Genomic DNA, 18,037 nt, shown 5'->3' with positions numbered 1-18,037 from the left:
CCAAATTGGGAAGATAGATGATGCCATAGTTGCCATTATGGAGGATAATGCTATGACAGGAACTGTTCGTGGGAGAACAGTGGTAGAGTGAAATGGAATCACTAGAACATACATAACTTCAAATTTCTATGTGGCTTCGTGTTGTGGCATGACATACTGTTTGAAATAAATGTTGTAAGCAAGAGACTCCAAGGTGTTGACCTTGATATATCTGGAGCAAAGGAACAACTGGAGAAAGCGAAGTCATACCTACAGTTTTACCGGTCAGATGAGGGATTTCAAAACATTCTGAGGAGTGCACAGAAGTTGGCAGAGGAACTTCATACTGAAGCTATTTTCCCACCCATTCAAGAATACACAAGAGTCACCAAAGAAGAAGACATTTTGATTACGACACACGGGATAATCCCATACGAGACTCCAAACAATTCAAAATTGAATTCTTTAACCAGGTGCTAGATTGTGCAATACAGTCAGTTGAAGAAAGTTTCATGCAGCTCAAGGAACACAGCAGTATATTTGGGATGTTGTATGATATTCCAAAACTCCTCACTATATCTGAAGAAGACCTACACCAGCAATGCAGGGCATTAGAGACAGTGTTGACACATGATGACATGCACGATATTGATGTGAGTGATTTAGGTGATGACCTGAAAGCCCTTTCAAGATACATTTCAGCAGGATCAACTCCAAAGGCTGTTCTGGAATATATGTGTACAAATAAGATGATCACCCTCTTTCCGAATGCTTTTGTTGCTCTGCGCATACTTCTAACACTTCCTGTAACAATTGCCAGTGGAGAATGCAGCTTCTCCAAGCTGAAGTTAATAAAAACACATCTACGCTCCACAATGGCACAGGAGAGGCTGGTCGGCCTTGCAACCATCTCAATAGAGCATGAGCTGGCCCAGACTGTGGACCTTCAGGAAGCAGTTCAAATCTTTGTAACCAAGAAGGCATGGAAAGCACCACTTTCATTATTCAAACAGATACAAATGCCAGTGTTTATTATGCAGACAAGAAAAGTTAACTTTCAAACACCTGAACAGCAAATGTAAGTGTTACTTAAAATTTTTGAACAAGGCATTTTAAGTTGTTAGTTCTCCTTTATTGGGGTAGGTAGCAGAGCAGTACCATGAGAGGAGTAGAACAGGAAGAAGGCAGAATTGAGACCTTTCAAAGTTTTGGCCCAAGCGAGGAGGCATGGGGGTGTCATTTGAGCTCCCCACTTCAGGTGCCAAAATGTTGTGGGCCAGCCCTGACGTTCTCATAACTTTAGTATCAATAAGCAATGAAAAACAGTGGTTGCTTTTCCTTCCTCCCATATCAAGAGAGCAGATTTTGCTTACAACTTTTTATATCAAGCTGTAGAATATCATTAGAATGTAGACTACTGGATACACAAATTCCTTCCATGTTATTAGGTTCTCTGACTCTCAACAGAAACAGGAATTGAAGATGATAAGTGTGGAGCTGTGGGATAGCACACAAAGATTAAATACCTATGCTCCAGAAATATGGGCAGAAAGTAGTGCTAAAAACAAATGTCTGGATATAGATATTTCCTCTGAGCTCCAAATTCTTTTTACTGAAGACTTTGAATTAAGCTAATACAGATATTGAAAAGATTTTAAAAAGTCTTAATGTTGTAAAATGGGTCTCTGGTCTGGCAGAGGGAGAAATTTAATTCACTTGTATAAATCCTGAGTAATCAGACTTTATAACACTGAATAATGGAGGTGGTGAACAGGGGAAAATGCCACATGGCTACTACCCAAGCTTATCAGCCACTGTTCCTCCTTCCTACTTGCACATGGTTACATGCGGATACCATTGCCCCATCCTCTGATAGGACCACTCCATTGGCTAAAAAATGTATTGCATTCCTTTCATCAGGTGTGAGGTCAGCCTGCTGTTCAAATAATGGGTTTAGTATTTCCAAATGCTTATGTCACAAAGTATAGTTCTTTGAGCTTCACATCTTCAAGCCACCCCTGGCCAGCATGGTGGCCAAGCCCCTGAACTAACTGTTGGTGATAAAAATGTTTTTTTTTTAAGAGTGCCTTGCTTCCTTTGATAACTGTTATATTCTCTTAATCTTTTAACTAGCTTAATTATATCTGAGGTCATTTATGTTCAGTACTAATCACGATTATACAGTATGAGTGTGTGATTAACACACACACTTTGGAATAACATTACGATACCTTCAAGTATGTTAAGCAACCATTAAATTCAAATGCATTGAGGTTATGAGGACACTTAAATACAGTGTAAAGGTGGCCAAGGGGAAATGTCAAGAGTTCAAACACTTCCATAGTTTTAACAGGGGTTTCCCCCCTTAAACTGCCCTTTGAACTTAAGCCACTATTCGTGGCTAGATTCTCACCTGCTTGATTCAGGAAAGTGAAGAGCAAGAGGGCCCATTAAGGAATTGGTTACAGGCCTGATTCTGTTGCCTGACCTTTCTTGGACTCTGCATATGTTAACCCAGCCCTGGTAATTCTGGGAAAAGTGTCAGGTACGGCTTTATTTAATCATGTCAAGTAGAAACAAATTGATTAGTCTGATTATAAGTGACGGGGGAGGGGGAGGTAAGAAATAGGGCCTAAAATATCAGTTTAGGTTCCACCTTCCCTATGGAGTCACGGACAAGCCTTTTAAATTCTACAGCAACATGATTTTTGTCACAACTGTCATCTCAGACGAGATGCCTCCACTAAAGACATTGCCTGCCACTCCCCCTTAACAAAAGATCCCTGAACTCTCAGAAAAATGCATGCCCTTAAATAGGCCAGATAAATTAAATAACTTATTTGGAAATATGGGTCAGCTGCAAATCAATCCAATATTAATAGTTAGTCAGTATCTTAGCAGTTTAAAGCAAAGTGAAGAACTGTCTGGAAATGCAATTAACATATCCAAACAGCCAAAACAAAAACAAGCTTCCAGATAAAACATTGCTATAAATTTCAAAAAAAAAAAAAAAAAAAAAAAGAGAGTGAGTGGGTTTTATTCACAGGAATGTCAAATCCTCTGACACAAGCTTGCATATAACAGACTCAGGCCTACCTGAGTCACTACCTGTAAAATTCTGGCCACACCGAAGTGAATGGTAAAACTACCAGTGACTTCAATAAGGGCAGAACTTCACCTTTTATTTAATTGTATCACAGCAATGCTTAGAGGCCATCATCAAGACTAGAGCCTCTTTGTTCAAACTCTGACAGTCAGTGACATTTCTTTTCCAACAAGCCACAATCAGTGTTCCAAGCAAAGATGAGGGAACAGGTTGGAGGAAGCTCAATAGTAACAAAAATAAAGTCATATGACTACATAAACTGTAGCACAACTCTAAGCTTTGGAATAGCTATGTTTTTTGAATATTTTAAATAGACTACATGGAATTAGCTATCCTGGACTGACACAGAAGTAAACAAACTGCTGGAGTCACTATTTTCTCTCTTTTCTTTTATTAGCAAACATCTGTATGCCAAACATTTACATGATACTTCCCCCCCAGAATTATTCAGACCAAACTAGCTTTTGATCTTGTGCATCCGTTCTTCCTGTATCTACCTTGCACAATTGGAAAACCACGTGAGAACTATTATGGCATTTCATCCCCACCCCCAAACATTATACTTGAGCGAACAGAAAATGCACACAAATACATCTTTGAACAGCTTACATTAAAAGGCTGGGATTTGATTATTTAGCAACTTTGTATATTATTATGACAATATTTTTATTTAAAAGCTGTAATAAAATGTTCTGCAAGCTTCAAAACTTATTTTAGTTGTGTTTGTCCTGTGTATAATTTGATTATCTTAAACCATGAAGGACAGCAATCTTTTCTTCAACACACTTTATTGTGCCAGATTTATTTTTTAAACTCATAAATAATTAGACCTCATCAGGAGGTAACTAATTCTTGACATCTAGAAAATGAACTACACAGCTCAGAATTGAATTTATGACTCGTGCCAAGAAGAAAATGTTATCTGAACAGTTTAAAGGGACGCTTCAAAATATGTTATCTGCATGTGATTCCTCTGTTTTTTGGAGGGCTTCTGAAATTAAATGTTATGATTTTTTTCTATCATTTAGTATTAAGCAACAGCTGAGAACAGCTAATAATAAATCAAGTTTTAATGATTAATTTAAACTATATTGTTAGCATTCTACCTTTCTTAAAAAGGATGAACTCAGACGTGGTCCCTCTCTCCCCTCCCCCATCAAGCTCTTTCTATCTTTCTCAAAGAGTACTGAAGGCACTCTATGCCAGCCCTTAACCAGTGAGAGGAGTTGCTGAGCAACACAAGACATGTTCCTCAGCTGACTGTCTCTTCTAGCCTAGAGTGAAGGGCTACAGCAGGAAAAAAAAAACGGCCCTGATCCTGAAAACACTTATGTGTGTGTTTAAAGAGTGTGCATGTCCAGTTGAAACTCAAGTATATGTGGGAAGAGGGCCCTAATATTCCTAATAGACAGTGCAAACAGCAGAGAAATCTCTGAGCAGTTTGCCATAACAACCCATAAGGTAGTTTCCAAAATTTTCTTCTAAAGCAACTAGTCACTTATGTTGGTGTATGCAGGTCTGGTGCAACCACTAGGCAGACTAGGCGGCCGCCTAGGGCGCCAAGTGGTTGGAGGCATTGAAAAAGCGGTGCCCCAAACATTTTTTTTTAAACAGCGGAGCACAAGGCTGCCGCTGCTTCCCGGCTCCAGAGGGGCTGCCTGCAGCACGATCAGTCCCTCCCCCCCACGGGGAGCAGCCGGCGGCGGAGCGGGGAAGGGGAGGGTCTAGCGCTAGCAGTTGCACCTTCTTCCCTGCGCCGTGGGCCGAGTTGGGCTCCCCGCCGCCCCTGGGGCTCTTAGTGGCAGCAGCAGGATTGGGCGCAGGGGTCTAGCTGCCTGTACTGCCGCTGAGAGCTCCAGGGGCGGCGGGGAGCCTGGCTCGACCCGCGGTGCGGGGAAGAAGGTGCAGCTGCGCTCTGCTCTTCGGGAGGAGAAGCTGGGTGTCTACTCCACCAGCAAGGTACCTAGCCGGGCCGCAGGAGCTGTACGGGCCCACGGAGTGCCGGGGAGTGGGCAGGTCCAGTCCCTGGCCTGGGGAATGGTGTATGTGGGAGCAACCCAGCGCCACCGACACCCCCAACACCCAATGACCAGCTACCTTCTCCCCTGTGCACCCCCCACCCCAACAACCCACCCTCTCCTGCCACTTTTGCCTCTGGGCAACCTCCACCCAGCAATCCCCCCTCCCAGCCACCACGGTCACCTTCACCCCTGCATCAACCTCGGAACCCCCCCCCTCCACCTGCCATCTCCCTTCTGCCCACTCCTCCCTTGTGCAAACCCCTCTGTGCCACCTTCACCCCCCTGCAACAACCCAGGGCACAGACACACCCCTACCTGCCAGCCCCTTGCAACAACCACCTCTTGCCCACTTCTCCCTTGTGCCACTCCCTCCCTGTCACTGCACCCCCTGCAACGAGCCCCTTTTGCCTCTGTGCAATCTCTTCCCTGCCACTACACCCCCGCTCCCTTCACCTCTTGGCCACCTCCATCCCCTGCAACAATCCCATGCACCCCCCTCTCTGCCATCTTCACCCCATGGACGAGCCCCCATACGGCCCCCTCTTTGCAGCCCTCCCCCCCTGTCCCCTGCACTTTGTGAACATCTGGGCCCCTGGGGGGGAACTTGGCCGTAGGAAGGTGGGGGCTGGACATCGGATGGGGGGGCGCAAGGTGGAAGTTTCGCCTAGGGCGCAAAATATCCTTGCACCGGCCCTGGCTGTATGTAAAACACAGTGGTGAGTCAGCTCTATTTAGTTGCTATCAAAGAAACTTCGAGTAGTACTACTGACGGGCTCAGTTCTGTTATTTGGCATTAGTGGCCTTTGAATCAGGCACTTAGAGTAGCCAGAGTTTTCTTGGAGCTCTCCCACCAGAGTTCAGTACTTCTTTGCCTGAGGTTGTTTCCCCCCCGCCCCCAACTGTCCCTCCCCTAGCGTGAAACTCTTGGGACTTTGGGATCACTCGGAATGCCTGTAGTGCCCTTTCCAGCACCCACTGACATCTTTCTGAAGAAGTAGGCTCTTGCTGCTGTGTCATTGAGAGCCTACACAAGGGCTCTACTGGGAAGGTTTGTTGCCCTGGAACCACTCTTGTAAATGAAATTATATTTACTCAACTTCACTGGCATTGCAGATACACCGTAAGGCACTCACTCACACACGTACATACATCCCACAGGAGTTTGCATTCACAAGTTAGGAAACGGAAGATACATTTTACACTAGATGAATAGTTCAGGCAGCTGTGTAACCCAACCAGCATTCTTGTTGATGTGCAATAAGATTATTGAATCTAATGTATACTCCTAGTCATGGTTCCACAGAAAACATACAATTCCTACAAACAGGGCAGGTGGCTTATTAACCCCACAGTGTTATGAATATTAAATTATAGTAATCTTTATTATAACTAATAATAAGTCCCCTTTAAAGAATATTTGCTCTCTATATATTACAGAAACATACATTTTAACTGTTTAAAGACAACTGCTGTCTGGCTGTATGCAGATCTCATAAAAAATGTACATACTGTAAAATACAGCAAAATCTCTATAAGCTGTCAAATGTGTTCTGGGGAAAAAAGAAAAAATAAATAGAAAAATACAACAAAGCTCAGTATTAGATGAGGCAGCAGCTTTTCAGTGTCACAATGAGAAGCAATAAGGTGTCAACCTACTCTGTTGGTTGACAACTGAAGCTGTGGTATGAGTGAGGCATCAAAGGAAGAGAGGCACAAGCCATTTAAATGCACTTTATGAGAGAGAGTGACTGAATTGCATGTTCTTTATAAATAAATAAAAAAAAAAGCCTAAATTTTCCCAACTTGGAGGCCAAAATTTAGACATCTGAAAATAGAGGCTTGTATTTCAGAGATGCTGAATGATCACTGCTAACTTTAGCCTCTATTTTAAGTGTTTAAAAAAAGGCTTTCAGTGCCTAAGTAACCCAGTTTGGCCTAGGCGTTTCACAAACTTTAGAAGAGCCATTAAAACAAACCCACTGTCTGACAAACTGATTCTAAATAGCTTCTTCTGTCACAACTTGGCACAGGGGTTAGAGTTAGTCTGAAAATGGAGAGAAGGAGGTGAAGTCATATTACCTGAAAAAAATTGTTTTCTCTGCAATTTGCACAACAGTTTTAATATTCAGGAAAACTCAGTTAAGCAAGGAATCAGAAGAAAAAGCCTTGCGTGGTGTAACCATTCTTAACATATAGTATAAATTCATACAGGCATTGAAATGCTTTTTTAATTTTCAGAGTCAGCCATTCAGAGAGGGCGCAGTTTTGTGCCTTAACTTTTGAAAAGGTTGCTGAACAGTTATGTGTAATGCGACATATTTGTAGCAGCTCTGGTCTCAGATGGCAAGGCTAGAACTCTGAATTACTTCCCAAACAGTTTAGACAACTCAATCTACAGTTACAACTGGTGAAGCTCAAAAGGTTTTGAATTTGGATTTGGTTAGTATGGATGTAGAAAAATTTGGTTACTTAGCCATTTTTTATCTGATGCAAGCAAACTATTTGAATCTGCAAATTTTAGGTAACTGTCTTGTGACGTTTGAAGTTTCTGGCACTACTTGTTTCCCACCGGAATGAACACAAAGGGTTTTTTCCATGTAGCTTCAGTATTTTTGGTTTCAATCCTAGCTGAGATCTGGAAATCTAATTGCTTCTGAAAATGGTTCATAATAGGTTAAATCAACATTTTAAAAATTTTAAATGTGTCAGGAGGTAGAAATAGCAATGAGAAAGAGGAAGTCACTTTTTCCCCCCTCAACCATGTCACCCATCCCTGTACTCGCAAACATTATCACAGTTTGTTCACAGTCCTTACTGGTGTGAATAGGCTACAGTTACTGTAATAAAAAAAACTTTGCTATTTACTGCACACCAGATGAAAGTAATCTCATTTTCATACTGCTGAAATATCCAAAGGTTTTCATAGACCTATTTTGTTGCAGAGAGGTGGGGAGCGAATGCAAGCAATTTTCTACGGCTCTTGCATTACGCATGCCTCTGTGGATGCTGAAGATATTGGCCATGCACAGATAATACATTAGAACTCCTCGGGCCAGTTCCACAATGGATAGTGAAATTCCACTTTTAAAAGTAATGTATTGCAGTTCTGTAACAGAACTTTGGGAATGTTTAAAAATATTTCAATAATAAACAAAATTTAAGAAAATGTTTGTCATTCTGTTTCTCTGACAGTTAGCCAAGTCATCATTTATACAGAAGTATGCATGAAGAGACCTGCAACTAACATTAAGACTGTATGTAAAATTAGCACATCACTAATTCTTAATTAACTAGGAGTCTATCAAAAATGAGCATTTTTTTTATTTTCTCCTTGTATGTATCTTTCTCAAAACATAAACCCAAATCGATACAAAAAAAATCTTACTTTGAGAACCTGTAGCATTTGAGATTATATATTGCTATTTATATATTTAAATATTTTGCTAGTCTGATATAAGCAAATACCTTTGCCAACCTGCACAAAAACAAAGAAGTCCAAACACAATGGAGAGTCAAAAAACCACCCCCCTTGCTAAGATTAGGCTTCACTAAGAATCTAGCTACAAGTAAAAGTTGCATTCAACCCTTCTCCGTAGTTTGGCTGCTCCTAACAACCTTCCAGTTCTCTTCCAGAAGAGCGATGTCAATATCCTTTATCCTTGATGTGGTACAGACCCAGCCCCTCCTGACTCATTAGAACCTACTTAAACTAATAGGTTAATATCGGATACCAGAGTAAGAAGTGCACACAAACACTGTTAACTTGCCACTTCTGGTTTGCAGGTAACAGTACAATCGAGTTCATCCTAATTAAAAGACTTAGTGATTGAGGAGATACAGGGTGTATCCAATATTTTACTCAAATGCTCACTCTTGCATAAGTTATTTACTTGGCTCTGAAAGGAGGTGGACACTGCCTCCTTTTCCTTAATGTGATATGAGACACCCAAGATGAACAAGAATGGTGGATTATAGAACCAGCGCCACAAAAAGACTAGGTGCCTAAGTCCAAAATTTATGTGTCACTGAGATCCTAAAAAACCCTACTCAGCTGTCGCCTAATCCTATAGGTGTCTAAAATACCTTGGCATCTAAGTTTTCACCTTAAAAGAGCCCAGGGCACGTAAGTTGCTGCTGCTGGGCTTGAACACAACTCTTTGGTCTCAGCATCCATCTCACGCCTAAATCCCAGGGCAATCCTCAAACCAGGTGAAACTAGGATTGGTTCTTCTGTTTGGCCTATGGGGCCCAATTTGGTAGACATTCTCTGAGCATGCCTAACTCCACACAAAAGGGGGATGAGGGAGGAACTATGGGATATATTGGTGTGGGAATCTCTCCTGTTGAAACTATTAAATTGTGTCTAAAGAATTAGATATGCATCGAGTCAGAGAGAGAAGGAGAATGACGCTGTAGTCCAGTGATTAGGGTACTTACCTGAGATGTGGGAAACCCTGGTTTTAATCTTTTTTTCCCCCTCAGGTAGAGGGGGACATTCAACTGGTGTCTCCCAGAGCCCAAGTACATGCCCTAACCACTGGACTCTCTCTGCCCCAGTGCATTTTAAAGGTATTTGATTACAACAAGAGTTATTGAAAACAACTTAAAAATTCTGATTGAATATGTGATTCTGTCAAACAGGTCATATTCGTCTGAAACAAAAGTCTGGTGAAAAATTAAAACATTTCCATTTTTTACTTTGAAATTCATTTCTTTTGATTTTATTGTATATTATAACAGAAAAGTCAAAATCAAAACATTTCCATTTTCTCCAAATGAAACATTTTGATCCATCTGAAAATGTCTGAATTTTCCTTCATTGAGCATTTTAAAATTTTCAGTTTATAATCTGCAGTATTTTTTAAACTGATAAATCTTCTTCACAGCTCTACATACAATGGCTACTTCAAAAATTATGTTACCTTCCAGGTTACTTTGTTATAGTGTTGTGACTTCCCACCACAAGGTATTTCCACATATGTGCCTTGGTGGGAGGGTATTATTGACGGACCCTAATGAGATGAAACAAAGGGAAAACAGACACCTCATGATAGAGGCAGGATCTCTGACACTCCATCCTGTGTAAAAGGCTCAGGGGGAAGAAAAGAGAAGAAGAAAAAGAAACCAGAAGAAGCTGAGGTCGACAAAGGACTCACCAAATGTATATTTCTAATTCCTTTTAGCTTACAAGGAGGTTTAAAATTGAGGTAAAACCACATTGGCAGAAGCTTTGTTTTATACCACGGCAGCACATCTACATTAGAGGTTTGCCCCATTATAGGTACATTGGTAGAGCTACACGGATATACTGATCTCCAGTATAGTCAGGTCAATAGATACAACAGTACAGAAGGAAATGCTGAAAAAAAAAAAAAACCAAGCCTGTTTTATGTGAAGGAGACCTGATGGTTGTTACAATGCAGGACAGAAAGAAAGAGAGAGTTAACTTTGTGCATGATAAACTGGGTTTGGGAATTCATTCAATCTGGGACTGTTTATCTCATCCAGAAGTTGATATTACCAAGCCTTATGGACTACCTTATAACTTGGACATTAAGCCTGGACTATAAACACGCTTCTGCGCACAGATTTAATTTCCCCAAGGACAGAAGGTGTCTGCCTTTCCAATCATGTAGAGTCAGCAGTTGAATTTTATTTTATTCTAGTCTGTGTGTGTGTCAAAACAAGTGTATAAAAAGCAATTCTGAAGTTACCTGGTACTATATATATTCAGAGTTTCAAAATCTTAGGAAACTAGAAATTGCCCCACAGGATCCGTTCAGTGGCCCATATAGTCCAATATCCCATCTCTGACAATGCCCATTAACAGATTATTACTCAGCTTATCATATAATATGTAAATTAGAAAATAAGGCACATAAATACTATTTCTTATTTCTAAGAAAAAACTGGGACCAATCAAATTTTTCTGGCCTGTCTACACTGAACTACCATTGACCTTGAGAGGTCATCTAGTCCAGCCCCCTGCTATGAGCCAGAACCAAGTTTACCTTAACAACCCCTGACAGCAAACCTCCAGTGACAGGGATCCCACAACCTCCCTTATTCCAGATCTTAACTAACATTACAGTTAGATATTTTTCATTAATATTTAACCTAAGTCTCCCTTGCTGCAGATTAAGCTGATTGAAAGTAAGACAAGAAGCAGTGGACATGGAGAACAATCAACCAACCACCATCCCCTTTGTAACACTCCTTAACATATCTGAAGACTTATCAGGTCCCTTCTCAGTCCTCTGCTCAAGCCTGAATACACAGTTTTTTTTAATCTTTCCTCATAGGTCAGATTTTCTAAACTTTTTATCATTTTTTTTTGTTCTTCTCTGGACTCTCTCCAATTTGTCCACATATTTCCTGAAGTGCAGCACCCAGAACTGAACCCAATACTCAAGCTGAGGCTGTACCAGTGCCGAATATAGCAAACCAGTTACTTCATGTCTTATATACAATAATTCTGCTAATAAACCCCAGAATGATATTAGTCTTTTTTCACAACTGCTTCACACGGTTGACTCATCCAATTTGTGATTCACTATAACCCCCAGATCCTTTTCTGCAGTACTACTGGCTACCCAGTTATTTCCCATTTTGTAGTTATGCTTTTGATTTTTCCTTCCTAAGTGTGCTGCTTTGCACTTGTCTTTCCTGACTTTCCGTCTTGCTGATTTTAGACCAATTCTCCAACTTGTTAAGGTCATTTTGACCCCACCCAGGTTGGTATCTTCTGCAAATTTTACAAGCACACTCTCAAGGTAATTAAAGAAAATATCAACTAGGACTGACCCCATTACATATGTCCTCCCAGTTTGAGTGTGAATGATTGATAACTACTCTGAGTATGGTCTTTCAACCAGCTTTGTGCCCACCTCATAGTAATTTCATGTAGATTACATTTCCCTAGTTTCCCTATGAGAATGTCATGTAGGACTGTATCAAAAGACTTACTAAAAATCAAGATACTTCATGTCTACTCCTTCCCAACTATCCACTAGGACAATAACACTGTCAAAGGAGGAAAATTCGGCTGGTTTGGCATGATCTGTTTTTCTCTTGTACAAAAAAAAAAAGTTGGCTATTACCTACCCTATTATTCTCTAAATTCTTACAAATGGCAAATACTTTGTTACAGTATCTTTCCAGATATCAAAGTTAGGCTGACTGGTCTAATTCCCCAGGTCCTCTTTGTTCCTCTTTTTAAAGACAGGTACTATGTTTGCCCTTCTCCAGTCATCTGGAATCTCCCCTGTGATCCATGCACTCTCAAAAGATAAATTGCTAATGGTTTCAAGATTACCTCAGATAGTTCCTTAGGTACCCTAGGCTCTATTTCATCAGGCCCCACTGACTTGAATATATCTAATTTATCTGAATATTCTTCAACCTCTTCTTTCCCTACTTTGACTTGCATTCCTTCCCCCCTTGTTAATATTAATTGTGTGAAGTATCTGGTCACCATTAACCTTTTTAATGAAGAATGATGCAAACTAGGCATTAAATACCTCAGCCTTCTTGATGTCATCTATTATTAGCTCTCCTTCCCTGTTGAATAGTGGACCTACACTTTCCTTTGATATTTACCAAAGTCAAAGACCAAAGCAAGTGCAAAGATAGCCAGGCCTGCTGCAATCCTGACAGGCACTGTGTGTGTTCTCTGCAAGGTTAGCGTGACTTCAGGAGTTGATAGGAGGAAATATAAACATAGTGGGTTTGTCAGAGATGGAGATAATGGAGGTTAGCAGGTCCAAGGAAGATGAGGGGAGAAGTTAGTCATGGAGTATGTTTGCTTATTATATTGTGCTGATGCACAGAAAAACAAGTAGGAAGGGACTGCATCTTTTATTTATTTGTATCATTTTACAATAATAAAAACCAGAGTAAATATTTGGATAATAAAAGAATAGAATAATAGGACTTGTATAGCACCTTCCATCAGAAGATTTCAGAGCGCCTTAGAAACATTATTGACTACAGCCTTACAACACCTGTGACAGACAGACAGAGCACTATCAAAATGTTAATGATAGAATGGGAACCCTGAGGCACAAAGGGGCTCATTGACATTTATATACAATTCATGGTCCTATGCAGAAGAGTTTTAAAATGAAATGTGTACATAATCTTTTCTTTTTATAATAATCTCATAGTATCTGGAGAGCATGCAGTGATCTAAAAATTTAGCATGCCTGAGGCAAACAGATTTGTAGACTTTGAAAAGGAAAGGGAAAAAACCTAACTTATACTTCTAACATCTGGGGAAATGGGTTCGGGGGGTGGAATTTAATGCCCCCTCCCTCAGGTATACATCAAGAAGCAACTGAAGGATCCTTAATTAATTTCTTCTTAGGCCTTAGTGAAAAAGTAAATAGACTTTCCATTAGGTTAGAAATTATATGTCACCAATTCAATGGGATATCCAAGACCTTATCATCACAATATTGGTCAAAGTATGGCAGCAGTAAATGTCACGTCTGTCAGGCTGTGGTGTTCTGAACCAATCCATGTTAGATTTACTCTGAGTAAATGTCAGTGCCATTGAGAGCTGCTAGAAAAAGCAGATTTTTCACTACTGACAAGCACTTAACAATAAATTGTCTGGCTGGTACAATAGCAGCAAGCTAATGACTAGGCCTTGCTTCTTGGAAAGATTTGAAAGTTGTAACATAGCTGATTCTCCATGTCAAGCAGTTTTTCAGAGGAACTTATTGTATAAAAGGAATTTGCACAACTGTCCAGTTTGGTTAATCTAAACAAAGCACTATTCATTGACATCAGAATTACCTCTCGCACCCCAATACTTTTCAGTCTGTTGACGCTAGCTTCAGTTATCACCTATTACTTGCTACACAACCTGAATGCAGTTCTAAGCCTTAACCCCTCCCTCCCCCACACACACACACAGATGAGAATCAGAAAGCACTGATTGGATTAGTACTTATCTGTACTGTCTAGGACTCAAATATTTGCCAATTCCATATTTAAATGGGACATGCATAATTAATGTAGGCATAAGTGAACAATTTTGCACTGAACCTTTCCATATTGGAAAGAAAATGGCTTGATATCCACTGAACCTTGGCTACTCACTTAGTCCAGATCCTGAAAATGGGAGCCTGAAGTCAAAGCAGTCTTCTCACGTGCTCTCTGTTTCATTACTAGGAACATAAGACCTAATCCTGCAAAATCTTATGCACATGAAATATCCAAATGAAGCCAATGACACTATTCTCAGGTCTAAAATTAATTGTGTGTGTAAATATTTGCAGGACCAGCCAGGAGTCATTTTAATGTAACACCATACAATGAAGATTTCACTATATAATCATGTTTGTGATTTGTTTGTTAGCCAAAAAGATTTGCACAGAGACTATATGCTGACTTTTCTAGCATGGGATATAGTTCAACTGGATCTAGCTCATTTGTCCATATATTCATCTATTTTCAGTTTGGCAATACTGTAGTTCAGCAATTATTTGCTAATCCATATTTGATTTTCCCTCAGTTATCAAGAAGGTAAAATGCAAAGGCTGCTTGTTCTTAAATTAAAGGGCAAACATGCACAGTATAAATATTTAAAATTGCAGTTGGTTTCATCTATTCAGCTGTGCACATTGCATTTTGCTTACTAGTGTTGATTATTAATCCCAACATCATTAAACATAATTTAGAAAAATAAAATGATGAAAAGGCAATTATATTCTCCTAACATTTTATCTGTACAGTGGCACAGTTAAAAGATGATGCTTATGAGAGAAATTCTTAGTCCTTCCCACTAGCCTTTATTGGATTGGTAATTTCTTTTTTAATTAGGATACAATCTATACTAATCAGCAGTCTAATATAGATTCACATGCAAAAATTCCTTTCCCTGATTGATCTTAATAATATACAAACTAATTCCAGAAAGAATATTCCTAGCAACTTGGCCATGGAAACTGGATGCTTTGGGGAAATAAGGTTCATACAATGTAAGTGCTGCCATGTAGCCCCACATCTTTAATACTGATCAGGAAAGAATGCACAGTTTGCAGTTTTGTTTTTTCTTTTCTCGGTTTTGTTTATGCATGCATGCACTCACATTTTGTTGTGTTAAAGCATATAGATCTGATATGTGGGGACCATAATTTCATGCTTCTTCCTTGCCCATCTCATGATAGATGCTATCTTTTAAAATTTTGGAAGCTGAAGTGCTCGTTTTTTATTTTATTTTTTTAAATCAAAGCCTCCTTAGTCCCTTTCTGCTGATGGCTGAAATGGAAAAAATGATTGGAAAAATTCTTATCAATTGAAAATGGAAGATTTTGGCATTTTCTCACTCAAATGAAAAAAAAAAGTAATTTTTGGGCAAATGAAGCCTTTCAAAAACGCTTTGACCTGAAATGAAGTGTGTTACATTTCTGGTGCTTTTTACCCTTCAACCATTAGATCTAGCTAAATTTCTAAACAAAGTAGTTTTGAAACTAAAAGTTGAAACATTGCATTTTGACTTTTAAAAAAGTTCTTTTTTTTTTTTCAGCTGAAACTATTACCAAATGCAGCCCAAACTCACAGATAATACTGGTTGACCTGAAACTACATTTTTCAGCGAATCAACTATTTGGCCAAAAAAATTTGCCCAACTGCTCTCGTAACAAACATCTTCAAAAGGCATTCCTAACTGAGCTATCCTAATTGAAGCATTCTAACAAACACCTCTACTTCAGCTGGCCTAGTAAAAAAGCAATCTGTAAACCCCTCTAGGTTAAATAGCCTCTCTTTTCTTCATGGAGAGCTGAAGAGTACGCCTGGTTTCAAAGTTCCAATTTCAGTATTTCTGAACTTCATAAGGACAAAACATTTATCTGCAAAGTAAGGGGAAATGGGGTTCACCCATACACACTTCTATCATCTTTAAAATAAAACTATACAATTTTCTTAATGAAAAGGGAACAAAACTGACTGTAGATTGAAGTTTTCCATATTTTGTCTTGGACCAACGATATGTGCAGTTAAGAGGGTCCTGAGTCACTGTCAGGAGAAGCTCCATCTAAAAAACATATATTTGCTACTGATCAACAATACATTGCACCAAATCACTAGTGCTAGCATTCACTTCATTGGGATGCCTCAGGGGATGAGCTCTGGTTTCACTACAGTGGCATTCCCAGTTAGCTGGAGGAGTTTCAGAAATATTCTATGTCTCAGGAGCTGGTGATCTGCAGCAAGCCCGTAAGCTTACTGAACAGATTTCAATCACTGGAGCCATTATTTGCATGTCAAATTATTCAGATATTAATTCAACCAATGAAATATTTTTTTCATTGCTATGCTCCTGGTGTACTACAAATGTATGCCCTTAAAATAATAAAAGTAAATGGCCTACAGATAGTAGGTGGTTTTTCTTTAGGAGGGAGAGACAGTTCTGCTATCATACTAGGGACAAAACTGCTGGAAACTGATTGGGTGAGAGTTGGAAAACACTGGGTTATAGTGAAGGTAGAAATAGTGGACCAACTCCAACAGTTCTTTTATGAAGCATCAAGTTGCACACTGCACTTGTTTGATTACTCATTTTAGAGTTTCTGTTGCTTCCTTTCCCTGGAAGCTCAGAGGACTCTTCCCATAAAAAGAACTGTTGGTTGTCTGTGCGACTGTGTGTTTTAAGAAAAAGGATGCCTGAGATACTGGGGTTTAGAGGGTCACAGCAAGAAACACTCCTTTTATGCTGTAAGAATTTATGCTGATATTTTTCCATGCAAGGTTTCTTGTTAGTGGGATCTGGCAGAGAGTAGTCAAACACAAAAGGAGTTTTGACTCTGAATCCAGACAGAAATTCAGTGATTTGTCAGAAGGGAGACTTGGACAGGATACAAGAAAGGAGAACTCAGAAGATAACGTTGAGCATAATCATTAGCTTGTTCAACATCAAGCAGATCTGAATTTGAAAATCAGACCACCTTGCCATACTGGGGAAATGCCCAATAGTTGACTGTATCCTGGCACTACTGCTGAATGGCATCTTATTAAACACATACACCAGAAGCACACTTCACATGCTTCTAACCTGCTCTTCTCTATTTCTCTGAAAAGAGTCAAAGAGATCGCTTTGGAATGGATCATTACACAATTAACTGAACTCCTGCACCCTGTTCATATAGAACACTTCTTTCTAATAACTGGGCTGCTCTTCCATCTTGTGTGTAATTGTTTTTTTCTGATGGATGAGTTACAGAAATGGCCACTTCACATGGAAAATATATTGCCTCCCTTAAATGTTTTATGAACATGGACACTGAGCATGGTGAATTAGTACTTAAAATGTTGACCTCAATGTAAGCCCAAGTATTCTGTTCTTATCCTCAAAATAAACTGTTTCTTAATTACAGGAATGTGGACACACTGGTTGTATCTGAGAAGGCGTCGCCGTCTATGTACAACTCCCTCTATTACGACAGTGCAGTTGATCACTTACCATACAGTATAGAAGCTGGTGTTTGAATCATTTAGCTCTTCTTGCAGTTTCATGTACCTGAGCATGGATGGCTGTGAAGTGAATTCGTACCTTGTGGGGGAAAAAAAATATTCCTTACTGTTTATATTAATAATTTCCTTAACTTGTGGATTTTTTCGTATACTATATTATCAAAGCCATTATTCCTGTAGCTCACAAATCTCTTCTTTATCAACTTGTTCATGAAATGAGCAAAAAGCATGGAGATTGAGGAGTAGTCATCTTATTCTCAGACAATAGGGATTTTTTAGGATGTGGAAATTTAGAGTACTTCCTTCTATAAGCAACTGTTACTGAAATATGAACATGAACAGATAATGCTTATCCGTATGCTTGCATCCCCTTACGTTTAATGCTCAAGTTCTACTGCTATTGGAATTTTTCACTGTTGATTTAACAGCTGCTTGCTATAATGAATTTCTA

This window comes from Chrysemys picta, chromosome 9 (genome assembly GCF_011386835.1).
Source record: "Chrysemys picta bellii isolate R12L10 chromosome 9, ASM1138683v2, whole genome shotgun sequence".
In the NCBI taxonomy this organism is placed as follows: Eukaryota; Metazoa; Chordata; order Testudines; family Emydidae; genus Chrysemys; species Chrysemys picta.
This window is presented reverse-complemented; position numbering follows the sequence as displayed.